Consider the following 25,851-nt stretch of genomic DNA (forward strand, 5'->3'; position numbering starts at 1 on the left):
CTACTGTTCACAGATTTCAGTTCTGCATTTAACTCTATCATTCCTCAGCTCCTGGTTGGAAAGCTGAGTCTGCTGAGCCTAAATACCCCACTTTGTAACTGGATCTTGGACCTCCTGACTGGGAGACCTCAATCCATCCAGATTGGGAATAGCATCTCCAACACCATCAAACTGAGTACGGGGGGCCCCCAGGGCTGTGTGCTCAGTCCACTGCTGTTCACCCTGCGACACATGACTGGGCAGCGATGCACAGGTCAAATCACATCATCAATTTCGCTGATGATATGATTGTAGTGGGACTCATCAGCACGAATGATGAGTCATCATGTAGAGAGGAGGTGCATTGGCCAACGGACTGGTGCAGAGCCAAAAAACCTGTCTTTGAACGGGGACAAGACAAAAGAAATGATTGTTGACGTCAGGAGAGCATGGAGTGACCACTCTTCGCTGGACATTGATGGCTTCCCAGTGGAGATCATGAAGAGCGCCAAATTTCTGGTGTACACCTGTTGGAGAATCTCACCTGGTTCCTCAACACCAGTTCCATAACAAAGAAAGCCCTGCAGTGTCTCTACTTTCTGTGCACGCTGAGGAAAGTGAAAAATGTATTTAGTATGCTTTTCTTTATTGGTCAGAGTATTGGTCAGAGTATTGAGTACAGGAGTTGGGAGGTCACGTTGGGGTTGTACAGGGTATTGGTTAGAGTCAACGAGGTAAAAACAATGACTGCAGATGCTGGAAACCAGATTCTGGATTAGTGGTGTTGGAAGAGCACAGCAGTTCAGGCAGCATCCGAGGAGCTTCGAAATCGACGTTTTGGGCAAAAGCCCTTCATCAGGAATAAAGGCCATTGGTATTGGTTAGGGTATTGGTTAGGCCACTGTTGGAATATTGCATGCAATTCTGTTCTCCTTCCTATTGGAAAGATGTTGTGAAACTTGAAAGGGTTCAGAAATGATTTACAAGGATGTTGCTAGGATTGGAGGATAGGGAGAGGTTGAATAGGCTAGGGCTATTTTCCCTGGAGCGTTGAAAGCTGAGGGGTGACCTTATAGAAGTCTATAAAGTCATGAGGGGCTTTAGGGTGAGAGGGAAAAGATATAAAAGGGACCTAAGAGGCAACGTTTTCACTCAGAGGGTGGTACGCGTATGGAATGAGCTGCCAGAGGAAGTGGTGGAGCCTAGTACAATTGCAACATTTAAAAGGCATCTGGATAGGTATATGGATAGGAAGGGTTTAGAGGCATATGGACCAGCTGCTGGCAGATGGTACTAGATTGGGTTGGGATATTTGGTTGGCATGGACAGGTTGCACAGAAGGGTCTGTTTCCATACTGCACATCTCTAAGACTCTATGACTCTGTTACACTATAACTTGCGTGTTTATGCTGCGTATGATTGTATAGTTTGCGCTGTCCATGTAGCACCCGCGGTCCTGGAGGAATGCTGTCTCGTTTTTACTGTATCTGTTGTATATGGTAGAAATGACAAATAAAAAGCTACTCTACTCTTCTCATTGGCAGAAGGATCAAAAACCATAGGATGCCATTCTAAGATAAATGAAAAAGAACCAAAAATGACATGAAGAGTTAAATATTCATCAAGTGAGTTGGCAGGATCTCAAATGCATTGCTTTCGAGTGTAATGGAAGAAAATTCAAATGTGGCTTTCAAAAGAGAATTAGACATTTACCTCAAGAGAAAACATATTGCAGCGCTGCAGGGAACAAACAGTGGATTAAGACCAGCTGAGTTGTTCTTGCATGCAGCTGGCATGAACGTGACAGCCTGAATGGTCACCTTCTGTGCTGTAACTATTCTATAATTTCATAATGCTATGTTATTTCTCCAAACGAACTGAGTGCCAGTAATACCATAATGTATTAACTAATATTACCTTATATTATTTAATAATAATATTGTAATAGATATGCAAGAATAAAACATGTTATTGAATTATGTATCTGGACAGCCTAACGTTTTAAATTTTCTTCTTCAGCAATCTTCTTTTAAAAGTGAACATTTTCTTTTAATTTGATCATTGACCTCAAACATCACAATTGACTTTTTATTTTCAGAATTTATTAAATTGAGATTGAGCTAAGATAATTAAAAGCAAATCAGAATAATGTCTTCATAAAGAATGTAATAAGAATGCAGAATGTACTTTCCTGTAAGATTACATGCAGAATAATTTGAACAGGTAGGTTCACCATAGTTTTCCCTTGATTTCTAGTTCTCACTTGGGAAGGAGAGAAAGATTATTTAAGCCATCATTTATAATTTATTTTAGAATTTCCACACACAAATTGGAAGATTTCTTTGACAATTCTGCATTGATGCACTATGACTAGATAAATACTTAATTGATACTAAATGTTTGGAGAACAGAGGAACTGGAAATAAAATGACTGTAGAGCCACCATGCCTAACAATGGTGGAGTGTACTCCAGAATGCTGTCTAGTATAGTGACAGCTCTTCAAAGTTGAACCATTTTGCAAGATGTATAAAATTTTCTTTATTTCCTTTTGATTTGCATTTAAACAAATCACTTTCAAAACAGTTACCCAATATGTAGTAGATTTTATTCAAAGTTTTAGTCACATTTGAACAATTTTCATTGTTAGATTGTAAGTTGAGCCCAAAGAAGATTAAACATCTGTAACACTTTAAAAGCATAATTATCCTATACTTTAATCCTTGTCTTTTAAATCTATTTTATATTTGACTTTTAGCTTTAAACAGTAGATGCTTATAGCTAATTGACGGAATTATCTGGGTGGAGTTTTTGAATCTGACTATGAAATGGGTGAATTACATCAGTAGACATAGTCATTAACTGAGGATGCTTCACTGAACTTAACATTTAAACTGTATGTTAATAGAGCTTCCTCACATTGTTGGATACAGAGAGCAACTCTACCAAACTGGGCCAACACCTTAAGAATTCATGGTTTAAAAAAAAATTCAGAAATTCAAAAATAAATAGATATAAAACGCTCATACAAAGAAAGGTAATAATTTTAGTATTAAAGAGATATAATATATTTAAATCAACATACTTCACTTTTATTGAATAAACTTAAAAGATTAATTATTTTAGTAATGTAGTTTTGCCTCAGTGAATAAGGGATTTATATTGTTTGAAGACTCAGTACAAATATTCATGCAGGAATTTGGATACGCAGTTTATGCTACTGTAATGAAAATGTTGTTATTAACTGGCAATGTTATAGGGAATTATAAAAGTTTGATCATACATAAACTGAATGCTCAGCTGTTTCATTGAGTTCTGTACATTTCATAAGACTAAAATGTTTGCAGAATAATATGGAAAATGTTTTAGGTGGTTCATCTTCTTTGAAATAATGAAAAGCCCATTTCTAAACAGAATATTAGTCAGTATTTTCAACACAAATGCAATTAGCAAAATATTTATTTATCAATGATAGTCATGTTCATTTATATTCAAAAAGCTGCTTAAGTGTTCATTTAAGCTTACTTCTTAAATATAATATAATTTTTTTTCCATACGTATGTATGTTTTATATTTCCAAATGGTGAATATACTTAAAAGTGGAATAAAATACATATCTAAATTCCAGAACTCAGAACATGCACCAAGTGCTGCAGGGTGAGTCATTTTGCCTAAATAGGGTAATACAGGCGTATTTGCTGAACAGGCTGCAAAGAGACTCCTTTAAATTTGTTCTTTAGTCTAATTTTAGCCTCTTGCAAGGGTATGACCTGTGTTATAGTTACAGCAAAAATAGCATCCCAGACTAACCTGGTTTTAACAACTAGGAGGGAGGAGGGTATAGGATGTTTGCTACCGCTTATGTGAGGTCATGTAAAGGCCACATAGCTGAAGAATACACATTTCTTTAAGATATTGAATGATAAGACTTTCAATATGCTTACACTTCAACAAAATCAGCAACATAATAAAAAACACATGACTAATTTGTGTAACGAGTGCAAAGTTGGTACAAACAATAGAAAGTTAAAATGTAAATATGGTGTGCTTCTTAATCCATTTAACATTTTATCCACTTTCTTAGTTAGGTTATAAAAGCACCCACAGTTTTATGCACATTTTAGTGCAAATATGAACCTCAATGATGCCAGTTAGAATTGTATTATGGAATTTCATTGTTCTTTCATATATTCACTCATATAAAGTGGTTATCAAGGCTACTAGGGTGAGTAGCCATTGTTTACCAAAGTCAGGCTATGTTAAAAGCATATCATCTTGATTTCATCATTTGAAATCAGCTTCAAGGAAAATTCATTTTTGCCCATTTTCCTAGATATAATCAATACATCAATGAAGAATAACTTATTACAAAGTTTAAAAATATATGCAGATATCGGGTATCTGTGAAAACATTATGAAAATCATTGCTGTATTATTTTTGTTATCAATATTTCTTTTCACGTATGAGATGAGGGCATGGCTAACTTGAGAAGGTGATAGTGAGCTGCTGTGTTGAACCGCTGCAGTCCAGGTGCTGCAGGTACATCCATAATGCCATTAAGGGGGATTATGAGGAAAATGCAGGAGATGACATTGGATAATACAAACGGTGCAAGTATAATGGGCCGAATGGCCTCTTTGTGCACTATAAACTGTAATAATTCCGCGAATGAAAATGGGGCTAGCGGGGATATTATGAGTGCTGTCTTGGTCATTAAAACACAGCACCAAGTAAGTCTAAAGATGCTTCACCATTTACCATTATCATGATCGAGAGCTCAAAAAGAAGGTGCTGTCCTGAATGATGCCAGCACAGCCACAGATTGGAAGGCTGGAATAAAGGGGATACCCAAAAGACCAGAGTTGGGGTTATAACACTAGAGGCAGTCACAGCTGTTCCATTATAGTACTTAGTCAAAATTTAAGACTCACCTTAAGCAGTCAATTTGAAACTGTATATTGATGGTCAAGTCTATGTTAATGTTCGGCTTTATTGCTGTGCTGAAATAGTGACATTTAGGATTGCCCTGGAATAATGAATTGAACTGATGGGATGGCCTTCTTCAGCCATAATTACTTTGTAAGCTTATTTATGTAGTACTCAGTGTAATTTGCTTATTTCTGAATGCCTCAAATTTTTGCAAAGTTAAAAATCACACAACAGGTTATGGTCCAACAGGTTTAATTGGAAGCACTAGCTTTCAGAGCGCTGCTCCTTCATCATGTGGTTGTGGAGTATAAGATTGTAAGACGTGTCTTACAATCTTATACTCCACAACCACCTGATGAAGGAGCAGCGCTCTGAAAGCTAGTGCTTCCAATTAAACCTGTTGGACCATAACCTGTTGTTGTGTGATTTTTAACTTTGTACACCCCAGTCCAACACCGGCATCTCGATATCAAACTTTTACAGAAGCCACATGGTCAGAGAAGTAAACTGTATTTTACCTACAGCAATAAACATATACAAGTATTTAAAGTGCCTCTCTACTACTGGGGTCAATCTTGACCAGTTTCAACTGCTGTTGCTCAGACAATAGAAGCCTTAATACCCTACCAACACTGCCATTACACTTGTCTCCATTTCAAAGGTTAACTATTACTGATGCTTTAAACACTTGCTTGTTTCACATGTTGGGTCTTTCTTGAAAAAGAAGTCAGTTGCTATGACACACTCAGAACCAGATTGCTAAGGTAGATGGAACTGAAGAAATTTGCTGTTTTTTAAAAACTTTCATTCAAAGGATGCAGTCATGGATGGCTAGGATAGCATTTATTGGCTCAACCTAATTTCGCTAGAGGAGGTGGTGGTGAGCTGTCTTCTTGAACTGCTGCACTCCATTTGGTGTAGTTAGATCCAGGGAGGGTGTTTCAGGATTTTGACCCAGCAACAGTGAAGGACCGTATTATTATTTCCAAATCAGGATGGTGAGTGGCTTGGGAGGGTGACTTTCAGGTGGTGATGTTCCTGTATTTCTGCTACACTTGTCCTTCCAGATGGTAGTGGTCATGGATTTGGAAGGACCCTTGGTGAATTTCTGCAGTGCATCTTGTAGTGCTACTAAGTGTCAGGGTTGAAGAGAATGAATGTTTAAAGATGTGTCATGGTTCCATCATTATTCTGCTTTTTGCCTCCTAGAAGGTGGACAGGCTTTGGAAGTCAGATGAGTTACTTACTGCAACATTCCTGGTCTCTGATTTCCTCCTGTATTAATTGACCAGTTTATTGTCAATGGTAAACCCCAAGGTTTTATGGCTGTAAGAATGTAGTCAGGGCCCATAGACTTTGCATTAACCACTGCCTCCAACCATTTCTTGATTTAATGTGACGTGATTTGGTTTGGTTGAAGACTTGACATTTGTGATGCACCTATATGAAGAAATTTGTTCATCCAGGAAGTGGTGAGCCAATGGAAATCTCTGACACAGAAAGCAATTGAAGCTAAAACATCCAATATTTCAGAAAGAGTTAGATATGGTTCTTTCAGCCAAAGTGATCAAATGGTATAGGGAAAAAACAGGGTACTGACTTGGATGATCAACCATGATCATGTTGATTGGTGGAACAGGATTGAAGGGCTGAATGGCCTACTCCTGCTCCTATTTTCATTCATTCTAAGTTGTAGACAACTGGAGGAAGCCAAAAGGGATTATCCATTACATAGAGATGTACAGTATGGAAACAGACCCTTTGGTCCAACTTGTCCTTGCCAATCAGATATCCTAACCTAATCTAGTCCCACCTGCCAGCACTTGGCCCATATCCGTCCAAACCCTACCTATTCATCAAACCATCCAGATGCCTTTTAAATGCTGTATTTGTGCTAGCCTCCACCACTTCCTCTGGCAGCTCATTCCATACACGCACCACCCTCTGAAAAGATTGCCCCTTAGGTCCTTTTTATATTTTTTTCCTTTCACGCTAAACCTCTGCCCTCTAGTATTGGACTCTCTCACCCCAGGGAAAAGACCTTGTCTATTTATCCTATCCATGCCCTTCTTGATTTTACAAACATCTTCAAGGTCATCCCTCAGCCTCCGATGCTCCTGGGAAAACAGCCCCAACATATTCAGCCTCTCCCTGTAGCTCATATCGTCCAATCCTGCCAAATCCTTGTAAATCCTTTCTGAACCCTTTCAGGTTTCACAACATCCTTCTAATAGGAAGGAGACCAGAATTGCACACAATATTCCAAAAGTGGCTGAACCAATGTACTGTCCAGGTGCAACACAACCTCTCAAGTCCTTTGCTCAATACCCTGACTAATAAAGGAAAGTATACCAAACACCTTCTTCACTATCCTATCTATCTGCGACTCTACTTTCAAGGAGCAATGAACCTGCACTCCAAAATCCAATAGACATTAGGTGTATAAGTCCTGTTAAGATTTGCTTTTCCAAAATTCAGCACCTTGCATTTATCTAAATTAAACTCCATCTGCCACTTCACAGCCCATTGGCCCATTGTACTCTGAGGTAACCTTCTTCGTTATCCACTACACCTCCAATTTTGGTGTCAGCTGAAAACTTACTAACTATACATCCTATGTTCACATCCAAATCATTTATGTAACTGACAAAAAGTAGTGGACCCAGCACCTGTCCTTGTGGCACACCACTGGTCACAGGCCTCCAGTCTGAAAAGTAACCCTCCGCCACCACTGTCTGTCTTCTATCTTCGAGCCAGTTCTATATTCAAATGACATCTGGGGTTGAAGATTTGACTGTTTAATTGTCCATCACTATTCATGACTATATGTGGCAGGATGCAGAGTGTATATTTGATCCGTTGGTTATGGGATCACTTATCTCTATCTATCAATTGCTGTTTATGCTGTCTGGCATGCAAGTAGTTCTGTTTTACAGCTTCACAGGCTGACACTTCAATTTTAGATATGCCTAGTGCAGCTCCTGTTATGTCCTTCTGCACTGTCCATTGAACCCAGGGTTGATCCCCTGACTTGATGGTATTGGTTGCATGGGGGATATGCCAGCCAAGAGGTTGCAGATTATATTAGAGTACAATTGTTTTGTTGCTGATGGCCCACAATGTCTCATGGACAGGCTCAGTTTTGAGTTGCTCGGTCTATTTGAAGTTTGTCCCGTTCAGCACAGTGAGAGTGCCATTCAACATAACGGAGGTTATGTGAAGGTGAGGTTCTGTTTCTACAAGGACTTTGTGGTACTTCCTCCCACTGATTCTGTCATAGACAGGTTCATCTATGACAGGTATGTTGATGTGAATAAGGCGAAATAATGTTTTTCCTCACTACAGCTGCAGTCATAGAGTCATAGAGATGTACTGCACGGAAACAGACCCTTCAGTCCAACTCGTCCATGCTAACCAGATATCCCAACCCAATCTAGTCCCAACTGCCAACACCCAGTCCATATCCCTCCAAACCCTTCCTATTCATATTCCCATCCAGATGCCTTTTAAATGTTGCAATCATACCAGCCTCCACCACTTCCTCTGGCAGCTCATTCGATACCCTTTGTCGAGCAATTAAGTCCTACAGGACTTGACCAGCTCAGTGAGTAATGATGTGGTTAAACCAGTGTTGATTGAGTACTCTGAGGCTGCTCTTGGATTAGAGTGGTGCTGGAAAAGCACAGCAGTTCAGGCAGCATCCGAAGAGCAGGAAAATTGATGTTTCGGGCAAAGGCCCTTCATCAGGAATAGAGGCAGAGTGCCTGAAGGGTGGAGAGATAAATGAGAGGAGGGTGGGGGTGGGGAGGCTGTTCTGTCAATTTTGGCACTAGTCTGCACATGTCTGTAAGGAGGACTTTGCAGGGTCGACAGGTCAAGTTTGTCATTGTCATTTCTAGTGCCTTAATCCATGCCAGATTGTTCACTTGGTATCTTTCCTTTTTTGAGACTTTGTTGTAGAGGGCAGTTAAGAGCTTTCTGTGTGTCTGGAGTCACATGTAGATCAGAGCAGGCCAGGATGATTGACATAATTCTCTAAAGGACAATAGTGACCCAGATGGGTTTGTGCAACAATCATAAATGGTCATCATTCTAGATTCTTAAAAGTCAAATTCTATTACCTGCTATCATGAGATTCAAACAAAACCAGCAATAAAACTGATATGCCATCATTGCAAGTGATTAAACTTTAAATATTACTTTGATGGAGGAAGAGCATATGTGGTTTTGGTTCTCAGAATTAATCTGCACTGTTGCTGCTTTTGTGTGGTCTTCCATAACAATTGTGACAATGCCCTCAGCCCACAATTGACCTTGGTCCTGGCTGCCCTTGGCAATCTGGAGAGCTGCACCAGGCCTGAGATACTGCCAGGGTGTGCAGAATTTGAAATGGATTGAAGTAATCCCTTAAACATTGTTGTAGAAATACATATCAAGACAACACCAGATTGAAGAGTTCAAGCATGAATGCAGTTTAACTGATTTGAATGATCTGAATCCAAAGATGTGTGTCTTTCGGAAATACTTTCTCATGCACATTGTAATAATAAAAACAAAAGTCTATGCCTTAGTGGTGCATTTAGTAAATATTCAAACAGTCTCTGGTTTTTGAGGAGCCAGCTGATTTCAACTGGGGTTGCACTGGTTGATCTACAATTGCCTTAAGCAGTTTTGAGCTTTAGTGAGCAGAGGAAAAAGTCATACCAGACCAACTTTATTGTTATCCAGTAACACTTCTGGAAAATGTGTGCGCATTCACATCAAACAAGTGAGGGCAGGATGAAGTCTATAGCCCCTTCCCCTAAATCAAATAGTAACTTATGGGCATTCACTGTTCAACCTCACATATCAAGAATAATTACTTAGAACATCTTGTGTAACACAGCTGGTGCTCATAAAGAGTTGCCCCAATCAGAGTCTGTGTCTTCAGGAGAGGAATGGGAAATTAGCTCTAAGAATCCTTAGTAGAACTGAGGTACTGAGTTCAAATAACTGGAAATCAAATTAAAGTGATAACTTCAATTTCGTTGACTTATACAGTACAATCGCGGACAAGCATTTATTTACTAAATAGAACAAAGAAATAATAGTCTGCAGTATCAAAAAAAATCAACAGGCAATGGAGGACAAGTGTTTGGAGTTCTCTTTTAACTTGAAATAAATAGGGATTGTGCAGTAACAACATTTAGATTCATAGCTGGAGGACTGTAGTGAAGGCAAATCTTAGATGGAGACACTCAAATAAAAGCAAACAACTGCAGACACTGAAAATGTGAAACAAACATGAAGAACATTGGAGAAACACAGGGGGTCTGCAGCATCTGTGGAGAGAAAAACAGAGAGTTAACATTTCAAGTCTAGTATGACTCTTCTTCAGAACTGAACAAGGCATATTAGATTCTAGACATTAACACTGTATTTCCCACCATAGATGCCACCAGACTTACTGAATTTCTCTAGTATTCTCTGTGTTTGTTTCAGGTGGAGACAATTTGATTTCATGTGAAGAGAAACAGCTGAGGATTAGTGATTGAAACTGATTGACCAACCATCTTCATATGAAATTGCAAACGTGTAACATTTTTGTTTAGTTATGGAAATTTTTTTTACGTTGTGTCAAAATAAAAGAATGGACATGATAGCTTTATTTTATAACCAACGATACTTTGCTGAAATTTATAATTCAGAGGTTCTTATTCCCCGGTGAAGTTTCTTTAACCTCTGAAATGTAAGGAACATGGTGAAATTGCATTTTGGCCACAGATAAAAGATTTTGTAGGAAGAACTTGAGGGAGTTCTGATTTTATACTAATAGTCTGAGCATTTTACTAGATTTCCTTAAAGGCAACCTTCATTCCCTGCATTTTCAGTTGGCGAGAGATTTCTCACGGTGCAAAGTCAAAAATTTTGCATGTTAGTTGACGAGAAGATTGACAAATATTTTAATGTTTCTGAAATCAAAGAAGGTTGATAAGATCCTAAAAATATTGCACATCATAAATTGCAGCAGTCAGTGTCGTTCAGTTGATGCAAGAAGGCCATCTGTTAGCTTTGACAGTTGTGTTTTTCACTGCCTTGTACAGAGCTTGGCAGAACAACTTTTAGTACTGGAACTGATTAGAGCTCAGTTGAGTAAAGCAAAGTTTGAATTGTAGTACAAAAAAGAGATTTATTTAAAACCAAATGAAGTTATGATCATAATTTGGAAAACCTGAGAACTGAATATTACCTTGCTAAAGATCTATTAGTCTTTTAAGTATACAGTGGAAATACCTATAAATATTTGTTTGAGACATATATAGACAGTAAATCGATCTGATGCCTTGTTGATAGCATGGGTTGGGGGAGGGAGTGTCTGTTATAGATATTGAAAGCCAGCAAAGCAAGTTGAAATTCATAAATGTATTATCACTGTCAGCTTCATTTGTATCAGTTGAGATATTCCCTGAGTATTAAGTGTACCTCATCTACAAACTGTCAGCAGCACAGCAAAATCTGAAAACAACATAAAATAGTATTCTGACACAATAGCAAGTCCATTCAGAGATTTTAAAGCAGTTCTTTGTTTTATTTATTTTCATACACATGATCACAATTTCTTACTGTCCATTTTATAAGAATTGTTCACACTTCTGCAAAAGTTAATATGCACATGAATTTCTATAAACAGTGACATTAAATTTATACTGACAGGCAAGCACATGTGCTTTCCAGTCTGGCTGACAGCAGGTTTAGGGTTTAGGCTTTCAGGAGGTCATATGCTATAACTGTAAGACTGATGACTGTCACCTCGACTCCACACTAAATCTGTTTCTGGGAAAAATAATATTTAAGCAATAGCTTTTTCTCTTTAATATTTCACTGCAAGACTCCTAATGCAAGTGCACTGTTCAGTACATTATTAAGGCACAGAGACCATTGAGGTCTAAGGTTTGATTTGTTGGACGTACAGGGACATCTGATATCAGTCAGAGTGGTGGTAGTTGTGTTACAATTAACCTCTGTTCACCTGTGCTGGGGAAACTGAACCATGACACTCGATGACCGTGACTCCTGCAGAACATGGCTTGGATGGATATTAGTTGAAAACTGGATCAGTTAATGTGAAATGCTTTCCCCTTTCCTCAAACAGATTTGGGACACATATTACCTGGGCAGAAAATAAGAGAGAGAACGCAGAGAATTTCTTGAAAGGGTTAGAAGAAGGGAAATGCAAATGGAAGGGGAAGGGTAGAATGAATTAAGTGAGCTAGAGGGGAGGTGGAAGCTGGGAAAGATAGCGTATGAGGATATGTAATCTTTTGTTTAAACGAGTATTGGAGGACAATGACATCTGAGGGTGACAAAGGTAACACCCACTCACATTGAAGACAAAATTGGAACTTTGTATTGATCTGCAAGACCAACCGTGGAAGGAGTTACAGATTATTTGGGGTTGTAAAATTTGTTGAAAGCTGCCAAATCTCTGCATGGAATTTTCCACCGCTTTGAGTGGCATGGACAATGGTAAGAAAATAAGGAAAATACTGTGAAAGTGAAAACATCTGATACCTAATCTTGAGAGAAATGCTTTCAATTTTCCCTTTATTGTTTAAATGGCAAATTTTAAATCTCACTAATGAACAGTGACCATATTATTTTCATGCATTTTGATCACATTGTTAGTTCCTCTCACCTAATTTCTATGCAGATCTGTCCTTCTTTCCCCAAGAAACAAGATGGCAGCAATTCCCAACATAAAAATCAGAGTGGTTACATGGTACCATAGATTGCTGCTTGCTTCTCTGGGCCTTCATCCACCTCCAAGAATACCATCCTCTTCCATCCTTTGTCCTTGCAGGTGGACATGACCAGTCTATTAGTCTTACCATATCATCATAGCTGCTTTGGTTACAACTTACAAACTATTTCTGCTCCTCAGACTTTGTTTTGAAGCTCAGGGATAATTATCCTTTGCACACTTCTGCAAGGTTACTCTGGCCACAGGGGACACAGATGTATCTCATGCATCTCCACATCTTGCTTGTGATGACCAAAATTCCCAGTAAGCTGTGCGACTGTGCATATATGCTCACAGCTGATCTGAAGGTGCGTGCATGGCGATTGATGTGCCAATGCCATTCACGGCATTGAATTCCAGTTCCAGAACTTTCTCGTGAACTTGGACCTTTGGCCACAGTCACCTGGTCAGAGCATAGAGGTCTGTGTCCTTGCAGTCTGACAACTGGGACACGGTCAGTCTTTCAGGTGATGTACAACCAATCTTGGGATCAGCTATACCAGTCGGGGTGCTGTGGAGATATCCATACAGGGGCTGGGCTATTAACAGTTGTCGCTGTTCAAGTCATTTGGGCTATTTGTCATGGGAGCTTGAGTATTAAATGTCAGAGTACTTCTCAGAGCAGTCCATGATGTCTTGGAGAAAACAGGAAGCTCAAGTTTGGGAATGGGCTTCATTGGACTGGGTGCCAAGAGAATGATGATGATGAAAAGGGACAATTTTGGATAAAAGAGTGGGATCCCATGGTACATAATAGAGAACAGAAAGCTGGAGGATGGGAGTTTTCACAAATTGCAATCACTCTAACCTCAACATGAAGCGAGTTTATGGCCTCGAGGGAAAAGGGGGAGCTTTAGCTCTAATAGAAAATGGCTCAATGGAAAAGGAGTGGGAAGGCTGAAAGGTCAATAGACATGCAGGGACAGTAACACAGAAAGGAACATGAAGGATGGAGAGATCATTGTTCATCTCATTGGAACCTGCAACTTACTCATGAAGCCACCAAGTTGAAAACTTGCTGTCTTTGATCCAAAGTCATTGGTCCTGATTTCATTACAGCCTTGGTTCAAACATGAACAAATGAGCTGAATTTCAGAGTTGAGGTGCGAGTGACAGCCCTTGACATCAAGGCCGCATTTGACTGAGTATGGCATCAAGGAGCCTTGGCAAAACTGTAATCAATGGTTATCAGGGGGCAAACACCATCCAGGATGAAGCGACCCGCTTGATTGGCACCACATCTACAAACTTTCAATCCCTCCACCACTGGCACTCAGTAGCAGCAGTGTGTGCTATCTACAAGATGCACTGCAGAAATTCACCAAAGATCCTTAGGCAGCACCTTCCAAACCCACAAAATTTCGACCTAGAAGGACAAGGGCAGCAGGTACTTGGGAACACTACCACCTGCAAGTTCCCCTCCAAACCACTCACCACCCTGACTTGGAAATATACTGCCTTCACAGTTGTTGGGTCAAAATCCTGGAATTCCCTCCCTACCAGCATTGTGGGTCAACCTGCAGAAAAAGGACTGCACTGATTCATGAAGGCAGCTCACCGCCACCTTCTCATGGGCAAATAGAGATGGGCTATCAATGCTGGCTAGCCAGCAATGCCCAAGTCCCACAAATGAATAAAAATTAGTGTAATAATAGAACTAAATGCTCACACTGCATGCAAAGTGGGTGGAAACAGTTGCAGTTTTTCTCTTTGGGGCAAAGCAAGGGAATAAGTTGCCTTTCTCTGCCAAATCCTTTTTGATGACATTGTGAAGACCAGCTTCAGATCTGCAGCAACTGAAATGCTAAGAGCCAGGGTTGAAATGTGGCACCAGCGATGTTAACATTGCAAAGTCCCAGCAGCGGTGTGCACTCTCTGCCAGTCCTGGCACAAAATCCTATGAGCTGTGTTCTGGAGAGGCAGTTGTATAAATGAGTTAAAGGGCAGACGATTAGGAGAGAAAAGTTAACACGGGCCATGGCAGACCAGTCACACTGAATCTCACTGAAAATGACACTTTGCTAAAGAGTGAGAACATTCAGCCCTTCACGTTAAAAGAGTGTAAAAAAAGTCCTCTCGCGGAAATTTCTGAAATGCTTTCTTAGTTGCAAAGATGACAAAATATTTATTTTTTGAATTGGTTCAGTCAATGCCAACATTTTACACAAAGTTTGCGGGAATTTAAGGACTGTAAACTCAACAATTTGCTGCTTTCATAAATATGAAATAACGAGCCAGATAAAATTCTGGAGTAAATAATATAATACTCATTGATCTTATTGTCCTTTGATTTGCATAAATGTGACATGGTTCAAGGCATATATTCTGTCAGCAGGCAAATGTGGAAATTAACATGGACTTTGGAATAAATGTTATTTTGGTAAACACCAAACTTTAGCTCCCAGTATCAGAACTACACCACATGTGCAAAAAATCAGATTTTGACTGAAAATCTTTAATCTAATGCTATTATCTAAAAGATAATTTGAAATGGTTTGACTTATACTGTTTAGAAGCACAAGTCTGATCTTATTTTTCATGCACTGTTTCACAATAGATTGAGCCATTGTGTACTTACTATGTTAAGTCAGCTTCCTGACTCTGTGTGCACACATCAACAGGCACTTTGCTGCCTGAAGCTAGTCAGGATCAGTTACTAAAACATGAAGCAGAACTCTGTCTGCAAAAATGTAGGCCATCTAAACACAGGACTTTTCAAGAAGAATAAATGAGCCATTATTTATAAAGCCATTTTGTATATGAAGAGTATCTGGAAGATCTTTCTTTCTAAAACTGGGATGGAAAACAGACAGAAAATGCACATGGTATGTGCACATGACATTGTAATGAACTTCACAATGCCAGGTTTTAATATGCTTTATGTTATTGCTTTGACTACATTAAATTAATTATTGTCTTCTTTATGAATTTTTTTTATGAATTGGCAAATTTTAATGATGTAAATTGTATTCCTGCAAGTGGATTTTTCATAACATGGAGAAAAGGATGAAGACGAACATGAAATTCACAACTAATCTTGGAGGAACTGTTGGGCGAAGTTCACAGCACAGAATCAGATAAGTTAATTGTTGTTTTAAGTCTGTCCAAGAGAAAGGCTGCAGTAGTGGGTATAGTGGATTCTTTCTTGATTATATGTTTTTGGAGATAAGTCTCTTGATTAAACTTAAAATATAAGCCATAGCTATTAATTTAACCTGGGGCAGTGCTTGTAGAGGAATAAGACGGTGTTATTTTCTGGGTCTGCAGATTGTGAAGGAGCAAAAATGGCCTTGACAGTGATATATACTTCTTGTCAGATGTGGGAGTTTAAAGAGAGTTTAAGGGTTACTGTGGATTATATCTGCCATAAATGCTGTTGGTTGCAAATCTTATCAGATATAGTGGATTGGTTGGAGAGACAAATAGAAACGATGAGGAATTTGCAACAGCAACAAAATGTGATGGATGGCAATTATAGGAAGGGGGGAAAGTCTCAGATACAGTCACATAGATGGGTTAACTCCAGGAAGGGTAAGAGAGGTAGGCAACTAGAGCAGGAGTCTTTTGTGGATATACCCATTTCAAACAGGTATGCTGTTTTGGAAAATGTAGGGGGTGATGGATTCTCAGGGGAATGCAGCACAAACAGCCAAGTTTCTGGTATTGAGACTGGATCTAATGCAACGAGGGGTACGTCGGCTTCCAAGAGATCAATTGTGTTAGGGGAATCTGTAGTCAGAGGTACAGACAGATGTTTCTGTGGCCAGCTGAGAAAAAGCACAATGGTGTGTTGTTTCCCTGGTGCCAGGATCAAGGATGTCTCAGAGAGGGTGCAGAATGTTCTCACGGGAGAGAGGGGCCAGTAGGAGGTCATTGTCCACATTGGAACCAACGACATTGGAAGGGAAAATGTTGAGACTCTGAAGGGAGATTACAGAGAGTTAGGCAGAAATTTAAAAAGGAGGTTCTCAGGGGTAGTAATATCTGGATTACTCCCAGTGCTATGAGCTAGTGAGGGCAGGAATAGGAGGATAGAGCAGATGAATGCATGGCTGAGGAGCTTGTGTATGGAAGAAGGATTCACGTTTTTGGATCATTGGAATCTCTTTTGGGGTAGAAGTGACCTGTATAAGAAGGACAGATTGGACTTAAATTGGAAGGGGACTAATATACTGGCAGGGAAATTTGCTAGAACTGCTTGGGAGGATTTAAACTAGTAAAGTGGGGGAGTGGGGACCTAGGGAGATAGTGAGGAAAGAGATCGATCTGAGACGGGTACAGCTGAGAACAGAAGTGAGTCAAACAGTCAGGGCAGGCAGGGACAAGGTAGGACTAATAAATTAAACTGCATTTATTTCAATGCAAGGGGCCTAACAGAAGGCAGATGAACTCAGGGCATGGTAAGCAACATGGGACTGGGATATCATAGCAATTACAGAAACATGGCTCAAGGATGGGCAGGACTGGCAGCTGAATGTTCCAGGATACAAATGCTACAGGAATGATAGAAAGGGAGGCAAGAGAGGAGGGGGAGTGGCATTTTTGATAAGGGATCGCATTACAGCTGTGCTAAGGGAGGATATTCCTGGAAATACATATAGGGAAGTTATTTGGGTGGAACTGAGAAATAAGTAAGGGAAGGTCACCTTATTGGAATTGTTTTATAGACCCCCCAATAGTCAGAGGAAATTGAGAAACAAACTTGTAAGGAGATCTCAGCTATCTGTAAGAATAATAGGGTGGTTATGGTAGGCGATTTTAACTTTCCAAACATCGACTGGGACTGTCATAGTGTTAAAGGTTTAGATGAAGAGGAATTTCTTAAGTGTGTACAAGACAATTTTCTGATGTGGATGTACCTACCAGAGAAGGTGCAAAACATGACCTATTCTTGGGAAATAAGGCAGGACAGGTGACTGAGGTGTCAGTGGAGCACTTTGGGGCCAGCGACCATAATTCTATTCGTTTTAAAATCGTGATGGAAAAGGAGAGACCAGATCTAACAATTGAAGTTCTAAATCAGAGAAAGGCCAATTTTGATGGTATTAGGCAAGAACTTTCAAAAGTTGATTGGAGGCAGATGTTCGCAGGTAAAGGGATGGCTGGAAAATGGGAAGACTTCAGAAATGAGATAACCAGAATCCAGAGAAAGTATATTCCTGTCAGGGTGAAAGTGAAAGCTGGTAGGTATAGGGAATGCTGGATGACTAAAGAAATTGAGGGTTTGCTTAAGAAAAAGAAGGAAGCATATGTCAGGTACAGACAGGATAGATTGAGTGAACACTTAAAAGAGTATAAAGAAAGTAGGAATTTATTTAAGAGGGAAATCAGGAGGGCAAAACGGAGACATGAGATAGCTTTGGCAAATAGAATTAAGGAGAATCCAAAGGGTTTTTACAAATATATTAAGGACAAAAGGGTGAGTAGGGAGAGAATAGGGCCCCTCAAAGATCAGCAAGGCGGTCTTTGTGTGGAGCCACAGAAAATGGGAGAGATACTAAATGAATATTTTGCATCAGTATTTATTGTGGAAAAGGATATGGAAGATACAGACTGTAGTGAAATAGATGGTGACATCCTGCAAAATGTCCAGATTACAGAGGAGGAAGTGCTGGATGTCTTGAAACGGTTAAAGGTGGATAAATCCCCAGGACCTGATCAGGTGTACCCGAGAACTCTGTGGGAAGCTAGAGAAGTGATTGCTGGGCCTCTTGCTGAGATATTTGGATCATCGATAGTCACAGGTGAAGTGCCGGAAGACTGGAGGTTGGCAAACATGATGCCACTGTTTAAGAAGGGTGGTAAGGACAAGCCAAGGAACTATAGACCAGTGAGTGTGACCTCGGTGGTGGGCAAGTTGTTGGAGGGAATCCTGAGGGACAGGATGTACATGTATTTGGAAAGGCAATGACTGATTCGGGATAGTCAACATGGCTTTATATGTCTCACAAACTTGATTGAGTTTTTTGATGAAGTAACAAAAAAGATTGATGAGGGCAGAGCAGTAGATGTGATCTATATGGACTTCAGTAAGGCGTTCAACAAGGTTCCCCATGGGAGACTGGTGAGCAAGGTTAGATCTCAAGGAATACAGGGAGAACTAGCCAATTGGATACAGAACTGGTTCAAAGGTAGAAGACAGAGGGTGGTGGTGGAGGGTTGTTTTTCAGACTGGAAGCCTGTGACCAGTGGAGTGCCACAAGGATCGGTGCTGGGTCCTCTACTTTTTGACATTTACATAAACGATTTGGATGCGAGCATAAGAGGTACAGTTAGTAAGTTTGCAGATGACACCAAAATTGGAGGCGTAGTGGACAGTGAAGAGGGTTACCTCAGATTACAACAGGATCTGGACCAGATGGGCCAATGGGCTGCGAAGAGGCAGATGGAGTTTAATTCAGATAAATGCGAGGTGCTGCATTTTGGGAAAGCAAATCTTAGCATGACTTATACACTTAATGGTAAGGTCCTAGGGAGTGTTGCTGAACAAAGAGACTTTGGATTGCAGGTTCATAGCTCCTTAAAAGTGGAGTCGCAGATAGATAGGGTAGTGAAGAAGGCATTTGGTATACTTTCCTTTATTGGTCAGAGTATTGAGTACAGGAGTTGGGAGGTCATGTTGTGGCTGTATAGGACATTGATCAGGCCACTGTTGGAATATTGTGTGCAATTCTGGTCTCCTTCCTATTGGAAAGATGTTGTGAAACTTGAAAGGGTTCAGAAAAGATTTACAAGGATGTTGCCAGAGCTGGAGGATCTGAGCTACAGGGAGAGGCTGAACAGGCTGGGGCTGTTTTCCCTGGAGCGTCGGAGGCTGAGGGGTGACCTTATAGAGGTTTACAAAATTATGAGGGGCATGGATAGGATAAATAGGCAAAGTCTTTTCCCTGGGGTCAGGGAGTCCAGAACTAGAGAGCATAGGCTTAGGGTGAGAGGGGAAAGATATAAAAGAGACCTAAGGGGCAACTTTTTCACGCAGAGGGTGGTACGTGTATGGAATGAGCTGTCAGTGGATGTGGTGGAGGCTGGTACAATTGCAACATTTAAGAGGCATTTGGATGGGTATATGCATAGGAAGGGTTTGGAGGGATATGGGCCGGGTGCTGGCAGGTGGGACTAGATTGGGTTGGGATATCTGGTCGGCATGGACGGGTTGGACTGAAGGGTCTGTTTCCATGCTGTACATCTTTATGACTCTATGACTCTATGTTATCAAAAGGCAGTGCCTAGTAAGGGTTTGTGGGTTTGAAGGTCAGTGATGAGAGTGCATGTTCATTTGAAATTTGATGTTTGTCATAAAGTCATAGAGTCATATGGTTGTACAGAAACAGACCCTTTGGACCCACTTATCCATGCCAACTAGATATCCAAAATTAATCTAGTCCCATTTGTCAGCAATTGGCCCACATCACTCTAAACTCTTCCTATTCACGTATATATCGAGATGCATTTAAATGTTGTAATTGTACCCGCCTCCACCAATTTCTCTGGCAGCTCATTTCATACATGCATCACCCTGTGTGTAAAAAGGTTGCCCGTTAGGTCTCTTGTAAATCTTTCCCCTCTCAGCTTAAACTTATGACCTCTAAGTTTGGACTCCCCCACGATGGGGAAAAGACCTTGACTATTCACCCTTTCAAGTTTGGCCTATCGAGTCCACACTGATCCTCCAAAGTGCCAGAACCAACCCCATCTCTGCTACGCTGCCTTTCCCATGGTTAACCCACATGGCCAATCTACCCAACTGTGGGAGGAAGCTGGAGTACCAGGAGGAAAGTCACGAAGACATGGAGAGAATGTGCAAACTTCATACAGACAGTTGCCTCAAGGGTGGAATTGAACCTGTGCTTCTGGCTCTATGAGGCAGCAGTGCGAACTACTAAGCCACAGTGCCATCCCAACATTTTTCCAAAAGCAGGGAGACCAGAATCGAATAAATTGTTTCAAAAATGGCCTAACTGATGTCCTGTACAATTGCAACATGACATTACAACAACTATGCTCAATGCATTGATCAATAAAGGTAAGTATATAAAGGCTTCTTCACTACCCTGTCTACCTGTGACTCCATCTTCAAGAAACTATAAACCTGCATCCATGTCTCTTTGTTTGCCAACTCTCCCCAAGACCCTATCATTAAGTGTATAAGTCCTGCCCTGATTTGCCTTATCTAAAATACAACACATCACATTTATCTAAATTAAACTCCATCTGCCACTCATGACGTTAATTTGTAAAATTATATTTTTTAAATAAAAGGTTATCCTAATATAGAGCACATTTGGATCTGAGACTTGTATACAGTGAGAAGCCAGAATTAATATAAATTGTAAAATGGGTTTCTTAGATCATGCCTAAGAATTGTAAAAGTCCAGTATAGAAAATGGAGTTACCGGTTATGTCTCCAATAATAGGTTTACCTAGGATTGCTGATAGAACATTCAGGTTCAGATTTTTTATTCCCAAGTCAGTTGTGCAGAGTCAGGAGAATTCCCAGCTCTGTGAACCCAACTCTGGCTGCCCAGACATTGCATTTCCAGTCTAAAGGCTGAATTACATTAGAATTCAGGTTAAGTAAATATGGAATGACAGCAGAGGATGCCACAAGCTGGGTACAAAGTGTGTCTCCGGGAAAGTTTAACAATAAAGAATAAAACCTGAAACACCACTCGCGTTCTCAACCATCCATACATTCCCCATGCCCCCGCTATACCAACCCATGCCATTTTATGATGCATGTCAAACAATGTCCCTCCGCCCATTCGCCATGGCCCCTCAAATTTTCTATGCTAAACTCCATACAGGCTCCATACCAATATAGCGCCAAACCATTACCTCACCCACCACATTTTAACATTATATCAACACTGCCAACTAACCCCAGTATCTACTATCAGCAGACCTCAGGACTGATGAAGAAATCAGATTTGTAGACTTAACTGCATTGAAAAAAGATCATAAATATTAATTTATTACAGTTACTTTCTGCCAGCTATAGCAACAAGTATTTCATGCAAAGTGTAAAATCCCTTATAATAGCAAACAATGGAATTCATAGTCCCACATCAAGCACTCACAGCTGTTAATCAAGCTTTGTAATGGCAGTTACCCTATTGTGATAATAAATGATTCGGAGATACCGGTGTTGGACTGGGGTGGACAAAGTTAAAAATCACACAACACCAGGTTATAGTCCAACAGGTTTAATTAGAAGCACCAGCTTTCAGAGTGCTGCTCCTTCATTGAAAAATATTTTTCAATGTATAATTTCAGTTACATCACAATGTAAACTTTTGCTATAACTTCTGTATCTTACAATTGTGTACTCCACAACCACCTGATGAAGGAGCGTCGCTCCGAAAGCTAGTGTTTCCAATTAAACCTGTTGGACTATAACCTGGTGTTGTGTGATTTTTTAACATGATAATAAATGATTGTGAAACTAGTCTTGCAGCAATAATTCAGTAAAGGAAACCCTCTGGCTTATGTCAACAGCCAGAATAAAATAGCAAACTTCTTATCAACTTCTGTGTTTTTTTTCAAGAATTTAAAGGGGAAAGGTCCTTATAGGCTCCATTTTAGAGGTCCTCTTAAATAATCTGCCAGGACCTCTCAACAGATCACTTCGACATGTACTTCTGACAATTTTGATGGTTGATTTTGTCAGTTCTGTTCACAATTCAAATGAACTTTAAATATGAGGTTGTGCACATTTATGTAGAAAGTGAGGTCTGCAGATGCTGGAGATCAGAGCTGAAAAATGTGTTGCAGGAAAAGCGCAGCAGGTCAGACAGCATCCAAGGAACAGGAGAATCAACGTTTCGGGCATAAGCCCTTCTTCAGGAGAAGGGCTTATGCCTGAAATGTCGATTCTCCTGCTCCTTGGATGCTGCCTGACCTACTGCGCTTTTCCTGCAACACATTTTTCAGCTATGCACATTTATGCCCAAATTCATCAGGGCATCTGACCTCCATCAAAGGCACTTTAACTCCTGAAAGGTGTCTTGGAACCAGATATAAACACAAAACCTACTTCTCCATAGAATACCCTGTTTTTACAAAGAAATGTTCAAAGTTCAGATCTGTTTTAACCACATTTAATCTCCATGTTCTAACCCTACCAAAATCCTTTTTCAGCTGAGGCATCTAATGATTTCAGTGGGTAGCTGCCTTTAAGAACTGTGCATGCATGTGCAAATTTCCTCTGCTGCAGAAAAGGAAAGTGCCTTGCTGAGGGGTGGTACTTTCCATTTCCAGGCTTGTCCATCACTTTCAATATGACTGAGAGCCTTGTTACTGGGGCAAAAATTTAGGCCTCAATTTAGAATAAATTCTGATTCAAAATCTTCCCAGTGTCAATTCATCACTATGGAAGTGGGCTGGGACCCCTGAGATTTTAGTACTTCCTCTCAAAAATAGTAGGATCGGCAAATTTAAATACATTGATACATTCTTACTTTCGAAAACCAACTTGCAGCACCTCATGTAATGCTGCAGATAGAAATTTTTATGGAAAATCACTGAAGAGTTAGGAACTGGTCCCCAGACAATTCTTGAATGTTTGGTTGGGGAATTTGTCAAACAAGAATAGTTTTGGAGTTTGATATCTCAGTCCTTTGAATACCAGAGTATATTGGAGAGGTGCCATGATGGTCATGAGGAGTTGGCACAGGTTGGATGCCAAAATCTGTGGATGAGGTGTACATACAGCTGGTGTCTGGAGGTTTGCGCCTGAGCTGCACTTTGGCTCGAGACCATTCAGAGTTTGGTAAAATAGAAAGCTGAATACTGAGATGAGTTGGATCATCATAGAGTCATGGAGGTGTACAACATAAAAACAGACCCTTCAATCCAACTCATCCATGCTGACCAGATATCCCAATCTAATCTAGTCTCATTTGCCAGCACGTAGCCCATATCCCACCAAACCCTTCCTATTCATATATACATCCAGATGTCTTTTAAATGCTGTAATTGTACCATCCTCCACCCCTTCCTCTGGCAGCTCATTCCATACACAGACCACCTCAGCCTGAAAACGTTGTCCCTTAGGTCCCTTTTATATCTTTTCCTTATCAGCATAAACCTATACCATCTTATTCTAAACTCCCCTACCCCAGGGAAAATACCGTACCTATTTACTTTATCCATGCCCCTCATGATGTTAATGAGGGTCACCTCTCAGCCTCCGACACTCCAGGGAATACAGTCCCAGCTGTTTTCAGACAATGCATTTAACAAGCTACAACCCTCCTTAATTGACAACGCATCACTGCCTTATGAGAAACTTTTCATGCCACTTGCAAAAAGCATAAAAGATGGAACAATATGCTCCTGATGTCAAGATAGGCCTCACTAGACTTACCATCTGTTTCTGCCATGAATCTTGCCATAGGCGACATTGGTCAGACCCCTATAATATTCTGTCCAATGTTTCCGCATGTAAGAGACTGCAGATTACTTAAACTATGAAATAGTTGAAGAAGAGGCCATTCCATATTGAAAAAGAGTTTAGGCAGAAAGAATTACAAGACATTGGGCTTTGGATTTATATTTAGAATATCCAGGCAGTGAAACATAATGGGCTGAATAACCTCTTACCTTCTCATCATCAACAATAACAAAAACAGAAGTTGCTGGAAAAGCTCAGCATGTCTGGCAGCATCTGGGAAGAAAAATCAGAGTTAACATTTCGGGGCCAGTGACCCTGAGGAAGGATCACCAGACCCGAAACGTTAACTCTGATTTTTCTTCCCAGATGCTGCCAGGTGTGCTGAGCTTTTCCAGTAACTTGTGTTCTTGTTCTTGATTTAAACCATCTGCAGTTCTTTGCATTTTTGTTTTGTCTTACCTTCTCATCTTTGTTCTACAAAAGGTATGCCATTCATAACAAACAGAAACATTCAGGACCTATGTTGGTTGGTAGTTGGAAATGTTGTATTAGTAAGTATCTTAACTTTGGAAAATGTTCTGATAAAAGTCTTCATGATAAACTGTTTTATTATGTAAAAGCTTGTGAGATGGAAAAATCATTTTATTTTATATCATGATTTCATTAAATAACAGGATAAGAACTAATTATCCTTGGAGTCAGTTTTAGAATTAGTAAATTAGACTATAAGTTGATTCTATGGCCTGCTCTGTGTGCCATTTATTAGAGAACTTCTAAGGATAGTGTACGTAACTGCCAACTGGCATGGAAAACAGGATATACAGAAAAATAATCCAATTCCATTTTTCTACAGAAATGTCATGCTATGTGTGAGAGACCTACGTTGTTAGTTTTAAGAATTATACCCTTTGCTTTTAAATAGAAAATAATTAAATGCAATAACTTCATGCTCCCCTTGGGACAAGGCTTACATACAAATAGGTATAAAATCAGGTGGGATGTCAGAGGGTGTCATACCCATTGTGTGTCTGTCTGTACTGGTAATTTAGCAGTAACAGGATAGCTGACAGGAAATTCACTTATCTGTGGACCAGAGAGCTTGGTCTTTTAGGCCAGCAGCCTACCTGTAGGCCTGGAGTGAGGGCTGCCCCCACTTGATCTTCCATTGGCCTCCTGCTTGCTATCGCAAACTTATGCCCTTCCCATGGCGAGGGGCTCTCTGACTGGCCCTGACAAATTCACCCCACTTACATTCCAAGATGACCTCCTCCTTTGCTCCTTATTAAGGACTGATAGTGATGCCATCAATGGTGAACTTTCTCAATGGCACTTCAATAACTAGAGAATTTCAGGTCATTTGAAGGGCTGGCAGTTGCATTTCTAGGCTGTACAATAAAGACAAAGAAGCTATAATGTCAGGCAATTAATCAGAGGTTCTTATCATTTAATAGAGACTAGCAGAGATACCTGAAAGCAAGTGAAACTAAGGAACAGGAGCTTTGATAATTAGGGGATAATTGGGTGAAAACATGACTGTTTGTGTGTATGTGTGTGAATGAAGAATAATAATCAAATGGTTGGTGTGTTGTAATAGGTAATTTGGAGTAAAAGTCCAATCAGAAAAGCATATGCCTGGCTCTATTGAAACAACCTTTAACTTTTGGTTTTTGACACTGGTAGCATATAAAAGTTAGCTGTTTGTAATTCCAAGCATTATTCTAACCAAGAGTAAACAGAGAAAAACTCAGAGAGATAGCTGAATAACAATCTAA

The sequence above is a fragment of the Chiloscyllium plagiosum genome, unplaced genomic scaffold (assembly GCF_037043375.1).
Source record: "Chiloscyllium plagiosum isolate Xiang-an unplaced genomic scaffold, Cpla_swu_hap1 HiC_scaffold_1, whole genome shotgun sequence".
NCBI lineage: Eukaryota > Metazoa > Chordata > Chondrichthyes > Orectolobiformes > Hemiscylliidae > Chiloscyllium > Chiloscyllium plagiosum.